This window comes from Hippopotamus amphibius, chromosome 9, assembly GCF_030028045.1.
Source record: "Hippopotamus amphibius kiboko isolate mHipAmp2 chromosome 9, mHipAmp2.hap2, whole genome shotgun sequence".
Lineage (NCBI taxonomy): Eukaryota > Metazoa > Chordata > Mammalia > Artiodactyla > Hippopotamidae > Hippopotamus > Hippopotamus amphibius.
The window spans coordinates 70,431,228-70,438,906 of record NC_080194.1 but is presented as its reverse complement, the minus strand read 5'-3'; positions in this window follow the sequence as shown (position 1 = coordinate 70,438,906).

The following is a 7,679-nucleotide window of genomic DNA, read 5'->3' as shown; positions in this document are numbered from 1 at the left end:
TATTTTGTTATCGAGATTTTGTATCATCTTTATTATCATTACTCTGAATTCTTTTTCAGGCAATTTTCCTATTTCCTCTTCATTTATTTGGTCTTATGGGGTTTTTTCCTGCTCCTTTGCCTCCATGGTGCTTCTTTGTTTTCTCATTTTGTCTAATTTTTTGGATTTTCTGTCTCCTTTCCCTATGCTGCCTAGTAGTAATTCCTCTTGTTTCTGCCCTCTGCCCCCTGTGGTGGGGTTTGTCCAGTGTCTTGAGTAGGTTTCCTGGTGGGGGGGTCTGGTGTCTGCTTTCCTCTGTGTGGCTCTGTGTCTTTTCTCTCTGATGAACAGGGCCATGTCAGGTGGTGTGTTGTAGGGTATCTGTGAGGTTAAGATGGCTTTAGGTAGTCTGTGTGCTGATGGGTGGGTTTGTGTTCCTGTCTTCTTTGTGGTTTGGTGTGAGGTGTCCAGCACTGGCAGTTGCAGACATTCAGACGAAGCTGAGTCTTAGACTCTGATACAGGGCTCTGTGAGAGTTCTCTGCAGTTAATCTTCCCTGTGTCTGAGGACTCCCTAGTAGTCTAGCATCCTGGATTCAGTTCTCCCTCCCCAGAGTCTCCTACTTGACTTCTGATGGAGTATTCCAGACTTCAGATGTTGTTTGTCCCAGTTATGTCAGGATCTTTGCAGTCCTTTCTGGTCTCCAAGGTCATTTGCTGGTGTTCAGTTGGTTCTCTGTGGGAATTATTGCACCTTTGGTGTATTCCTGATGCATCTGTTGAGAGGGATGCAGTCCACCTCCTTCTACTTCACTGCCATCTTTCTTCTCCGATGTTTGCTTTTTAATTGGAGGGGTCAATGAAAAGCTACTTTCTTAAACTTTTCTTTTTGAAAGCTATAAATGTCCTATTGGAGAGCTTATTTTTCAAGGTAGTGCCATAAATTCTATTTCTTCCAGAATATTTAGGAAGCTGAAGTGACTGAAAATGGTCTCAGTGCCCCCAAAATGTGACGATTTTATCATTCTGATGCTCCATGGGCAGCCCCAGAGTGTGTCACCTCCAGCCCTTGACTCCACTCTAGCTTGCCTCACTCCTGTGACAGACCTAGGGCCAGGTCCCAAACTCTTCACCTCTGCCCTTCCCTTTAGCAGGTCCAGTCTCAGTCCTGTAGATACTTCTGAATCCCAGGGTAAAAGTCACTTGGAATGTTCAGGTAGGGACCCGTGCCATGGCAGCCAGGAAAAGGCCCTGACCTTTGACCCGGCCTCCAGGTCCTCCTACTCCCTGCTAGCTTCCCTGCCCCGCTCCTAGGCTGGGGGCCTGAGCCTGCACGGGCTCGCGACCCTCTCTGCATGTGCAGTCTCTGCTGGCCAGTTCCTTCAGCGGGTGCTGTGCCGGGTGTGCGCTCATGCACGTGCAATGTCTCGCCTTGCAGCATTGTTTATAATAGCCAAGATAGGGAAACAATCTGTGTTCATTGCTGGATGACTGGATAAAGAAAATGTGAGAAATATATACATATATATGTGTATGTACACACATACACACATATACACATATACATACACACCCCATGGAATATTACTCAGCCATAAAAAAGAATGAAATCTTGCCATTTGCAACAACATAGATAGACCTTGAGAGTATTATGCTAAATGAAATAAGTCCAAGATAGAGAAAGACAGATATTGTATTATCTTATTTACATGTGGAATTTTTAAAAAGGCACCAAACTTATAGATACAGAGAACAACAGGTTTGTGGTTGCCAGAGGCAGGGGATAGGGGTTGGGCAAAACGTGTGAAGGGGGATCAAAAGATACATACTTACAGTTATAAAATAAGTCCTGAGGATGTAATGATGAAGCATGGTGACTACAGTTAATAATACTGTATAATTGAAAGTTGCTAAAGGAGTAGATCTTAAAAATTCTCATTGCAAGAAAAAAATGTGTAAATTTGTGTGGTAATGAATGTTAACTGGACTTACTGTGGTGATCATTTAGCAATATACACATATATTGAGTCATTATACTGTACACCTGAAACTAATATAATGCTATATGTCAATTATATCTCAATAAAAACATTAAATAAAAAAAAAAAAGAAGGCACAGAGAGGCTAAATTAACTGGCCTAAAATCATAAAGCAAAGACGCGACAAAGCCATAATTCAAGCCCAGGTGGGTTTCAGTGGGAAGCCCATACCATAGACTAGTCCATGGAATTGCCTCTCTGGGATCTAGTAAGAAGGCTAAAGAAGAAACTGATACAAAATAGCAGAAGCAGTTTACAAATAAGCAGTGACAAATTTTGCGTGTGGGCCACATTAGCTACTTAAAATCACATGCCTAGAATCCCCTTCTAGAAGGTCATCCCTCCTCCAAGAAGCGTTACAGCATACCCGAACATGCACTGAATAAGGAGTGCCAGCAGTACGTACATGATGGCTCGTTACTGCACCATCACGGTGGCACAGAACAGAGAGAAGAGTGGGCTGTAAGCAAACACGGAGGCTGGGGGGTCACAAAGCCCCGAGCAGCCACTGAGCAGCGATAAACCTTGAGATGCAACCCAGCCTTTTGCCTGGACTGTACAAGCCACGCAGCAAATGAAGCTGTTCAGATACACTTTAGGCTGTCTGCTGCTGTGGGGCTCCAGGGAGATTGTGGCCACCAGAGATGGCTTTTGATTGCAGGGAGGGGGGTTAAGAGCATGCAACAACGTCAGAAGCACTTGACAGGCATTTAGTTACTCTACAGAGAGGCATTTTCATGGGCTAGTTTATAGCATGGCTTCATATTGAAACTGACCAGGGTTTGAATTATACCTTGAAGCTCTTTTTCTCAGTGATTCTGGGCTTCTTACTTAACCTTTCTGTGCCATATTTTCCTCACTTTGAAATGAAGAATAATCATCCCCTGTCCTGTGATGAGAATTAAATAAGATAAAAATTGTAAAACCCCTGATACACCAATAGATAGTGGAAATGGTGGTGGTAGTAGTTGCTGTTTTGTTGTTACTTTTTAAATTCTTATGTCTTTTGCACTGAAACCAGACAGGCCTTGGCTTTTTTTCTGAATCCAGTTCAGACTTGCCAAGTCACAGGGCTGGCCTAGCAGTAGAAGACAAGTTGCTTTCTGGCTGGATCAGAGCATGGTTTGAGATTAAGGTTTGTCCACTGTGAGGGTGGCTGCCCCTGCTTCTTCTCTTTTGCCCAATTCTCCTCCTCATCCTTCTTCTTTTTTTTTTTGGTCTTGTCATATTCTTTCCATTTTGGTTCCTCTGGAATTCCTGGTCCCTGTTGCAATGGCTTTTATTTAATTGACTTTCCTGCCTTTACCAAGCCTTATTCCTATCTCCTTTCTTCCTGTCTCCCTTAACACAGAATATTCTTTTCGGCACCAAATACTGTAAATATAGAAGATGAAGGACTATTTCCTTAGGAGCTGACAATACCACAGGGGAAGAAATTATGTCTGTGACTATAATACAGGATAAACTATATTAAGTGCCATTTTTAAGGTGTTTATTCATTCAGGAAATAGTTTTTTTCACCCCTTCTAATTACCAAGCACTGTGCTTGGCACAGATAAAATTGTCTGGGAATTTAAGAAGGACGAAATTGCTTCTGGCTAGCCAGTAGCCACCGAGAGGGCAATATTGGTGAAAATAGAACATTTACCAGAGAGGAATCTTAGGCTATTATAAGAAAGTCCTATTCCTTCACATTTAGTCCCACATTGGCCAATAAAATAGGAATTTATGCTGATACTTCTGCTCACGTAGAAAAACATCTTCTCTCCATCCTCTTATCTGGTGTTACCTATGGACATAGGTACAATCTCATCACACACACACGATCACCTGTGCATGTACATCATCTCCTCTCTCTCTCTTCTCTGTATTTCCCTTCTTCCCCCTTTTTTTTTTTTTCAGCAATGAGTTTCAGTTTTATTCGGGGAACTTACTGAGGACTATAGCCCAGGAGAGAGCCTCTCGGATAACTCTGAGGAACTGCTGCCTTCCTTCTTCCTTTTCTCCTGTGTTTAATTCCATTCATTCATTCATTCTGGCAGCTTTAGTTTCCATGAGTGTTGTTCAGCTCAAAATGCTGACTTCAGAGTGTACAGCAGTGGCATTTTGAGTGTGAGATCTTTTCAACAACTACATGTTTAATATCACGTGTGTGGTTCTGTGAATTATTATTGTTCATTCATTTCATGGAGTATCATGGAGGCTTACTTTAGTCAGACCTTTGCTTAACTGCATCTCCTCAGAGAGACTTCCCCTCAAAGGCACGCTAGCCTCCTACCCTGCCTCAGTCTCCCTTACTGCCCTTATGACTCATTAAGTGATTCACTTATTTTGTGTCTCCTCCACGACACGGCAAGCTCCCTGAAGCCAGGGGCTTTGTCTGCTCTGCTAGACATCTGGCAGATGTTCAAAAACCATTTCTTGACTGAATGGATGTGAAGGCATTATAATTGTATAGATGAATAATATTTAATAACATGAAATTTATCTTTCTATTAAGTGAAATGTTAGAAAATTATGCTATACCATCATCTCAACTGCATACAGTATATAGCAGAGAAAAATTATGGAAAGGAAGGATTCATGTTCATTGCGCTTATCTCCGGGTGGTCCTATTTTCCTTAGATTGATCTATGTTAATTTGAATTCCCCTGGTATCTTCCAATGAGCACATATATTTTTTAAAAAATTAGTTTCCTGTAAATAATAGTGAATGCTGCTGGCTCAGGGCAAAGATTTTGTGGCTGGGACAGACTGAGGGGATGTGAAAGTGACAGAGGGATCAGTGCAGGCTGGGAATATAGTCCAGATCTAGCTGACTCATTGCCCTGACCAATAGTTGATGATTCCTTTGATTGCTAGTGATATGTTTAAAGTGAATGTTTTGATGACATAAGTGAAAATGAAGAAGTAGAATCAACAGGCTCAAGATTGTTTTAAGGGTGTTAGGGCTGAAACATAAAAGAAAGTGAGGGTTTGGCAGAGCCCGTGCTTTGGTGGTGCCAAACCCTAAATGATCAAAAACTGCTTCAAGATGTTGATGGAACCTCAAATAGAGGTTGAGCACAGGCCATTCATTCAGTCTTAATGCTTTGCAGCCCCAGGACAGGCTGAGATGGAAGATAACTCCTTTGGCTGAGCTGATGGAGGAAGGCTCTACAGAGAAGGGTTTCAACTGCCCTTGGAGCATTTTCCTTGCTGCCACTGGTGGTATGTCTTACCCACAGACTCAGCTTTCTTCTTCTCTGAGCACATATTCCTTCGGAAGAGCACATACACACTCATCCTATAGAAGTCCAAACCAGTCTTGCTCTCTGAATTTTCATCCATTCATTCAACCAGTGTTTATGGAGTGCCTACTATATTCCAAGCACTGGACTGGACCCTGGGAAATACAGGCATTAATAAACCAGACAAAAATCATTGCCTCGATGAAGCTTACTTTATAGTAGTGGGCCTGTAGTCTAGTCTTGTGTGCTTGCCAAGCCCTAGTTTTCTCTTATTGCTTTTGGAAAAATTTCTGGGTTAGTTTCATTTTTACAATGGGATGGTTTCCCAATTAGCACTAGTTTCTGGAATGAGGTGGAAACAGCCTCAGAAAATAATATTGGCTATGACCCCAACTGCTTACATTGCCCCTAAGGGATCATCTCTCAAGAAATCTGGAGATCCACTGCCCCCGAATCCTTAGAGCCATCTAGAGTTTGGCTTTTAGCCAAAAGATTAACCAGGGCAATTACTCTGTTAGTTGCTCATCCTCATAAATAATAATAGCTATCATTTATTGATCACTCACCATGTACCAGAGATGTGCCAAACTTTTTCTTTTATTGTCTTATTTAATAGTCACAATGTCTGTAAGGTTTCTGCTTTCAGTATAGCCAAGTAAACTCCTACCAGATCTTAGACTTTCACAGGACACATCTGTAAATTGTGGGCTAAATACAAAAACAAAAATGAAAATCAAAACAACGAGGCACAGGCACTGGAAAGTGACAAAATAGTAGACAGATTCTAGAGGGAAATAAAACATTTGGAAGAAGGGTGTAGCCTGGGGTGTGTTTTTCATTTTTGCAGCTTTTAACCTGAGGACAAGCCAAACTGATGTTATGCTGAGTGGGTAAACCTATGATACAAAACCCCCAGTCTTTTCAGCCTGAAGAACAAAGAAACATAGTTCAGAGTAACCACAGCTCCTGAAAAGTAAGAGAGAAGTCTCAGAAATGAGAGCCAAGTGTGTTTATAAACTCTGTCCAAGTCTCCGGCTTATTCCTACATGTGTGGGGCAAGGTGAAAGTACCTGTACTTAAGGCTTAAAGAATGCACATCTACTACAAGTGTGCAACTTTGCAGTGTGAGTCTAACCAAGTGTGATGGTTGCTAGTCTTATGTGTCAACCAGGCTAAGTTACAGTTTGCAGCTACTTAATCAAATATGAATCTAGGTGCTGCTGTGAAGGTATTTTGTAGACATGGCTAATACCTAAAATAGGTTGACTTTAGCTAAAGGGGATTACACTTGGTAATGCTGGTGGGCTTCATCCAATCAGCTAAAGGCCTTTAGAGCAAAACCCGAGGTTTTCTGGAGAGGAAAGGATTCTGCCTCAAGACTGCACATCAAATCTCGCCTAAACTTTCAGCCTTCCAGCCTACAGACTTCAGATTTGCCAGCTCTGTAATTATGTGACCTAATTCCTTAAAACATATGTCTTTTATCATAATCATATGTGTTGGTTCTGTTTCTTGGGAGAACCCTGACTGAGACCCCAAGTTAATTGCTAAAACAAAAACATCAACAGTCTTCAGAACTGTAACTGAGTCTAGAGATTCCACAACATAATAATCACACAATGACCAGGATAAAATACAAAGTGACTTGATGTAGCAAGAACCAGAAAATTGTAACCCAGTTGCAAGAGGAAAGACAACCCACTGAAATAGACTCTAAGATGACTCAATGGTTGGAATTGGCAGACAAGGATTTTAAAGAAGCCATAACTATGCTCAGTGAAGTTGAGAAAACATGGTTGTGAATGAAAAGACACACAATCTCAATAAAGAAGGAAATGAAAAAAAAAAAAAAAGAAGGAAATGAATCCAATAACCAAATGGAAATAATCAAGCTGAAAAATACTATATGTGAAATAAAAGTTCTCTGGGTGGACTTAACAGAATGAAGATGAAGGAGGAAAGAGTCTAGATATTATTCAAACTGAGAGTAGGGAGGGAAAAAGTATTGAAATAAAGGAAAAGAGACTCAAAGGAACTAGGACAATAACAAAATGTTTCCTTCTGAATATCCAGAAGGAGGGGAAAGAAAGAATGGGGCAGAAAAATTACTTAAAGATATAATGGCTCATGGGATGGTTAATATTATGTGTCAACTCAGACTGGGCTAAAGGATGCCCAGATAACTGTAAAACATTATTTTTGGGTGTGTCTGTGAGAGTATTTTCAGAAGAGATTAGCATTTGAATGGGTTGATTAAAGAAAGAAGATCACCATCCACAATGTGGGCGGACATCCTCCAACTCACTGAGAACCTGAATAAAAGTAAATGGTGGAGGAAGGGTGAATTTGCACTCCTTCCCTCAGCTGAAATATCCATCTTTTCTTGCCCTTGATTCCCATGTGCTGAATTATACCACCGGATTTCTCCAGGT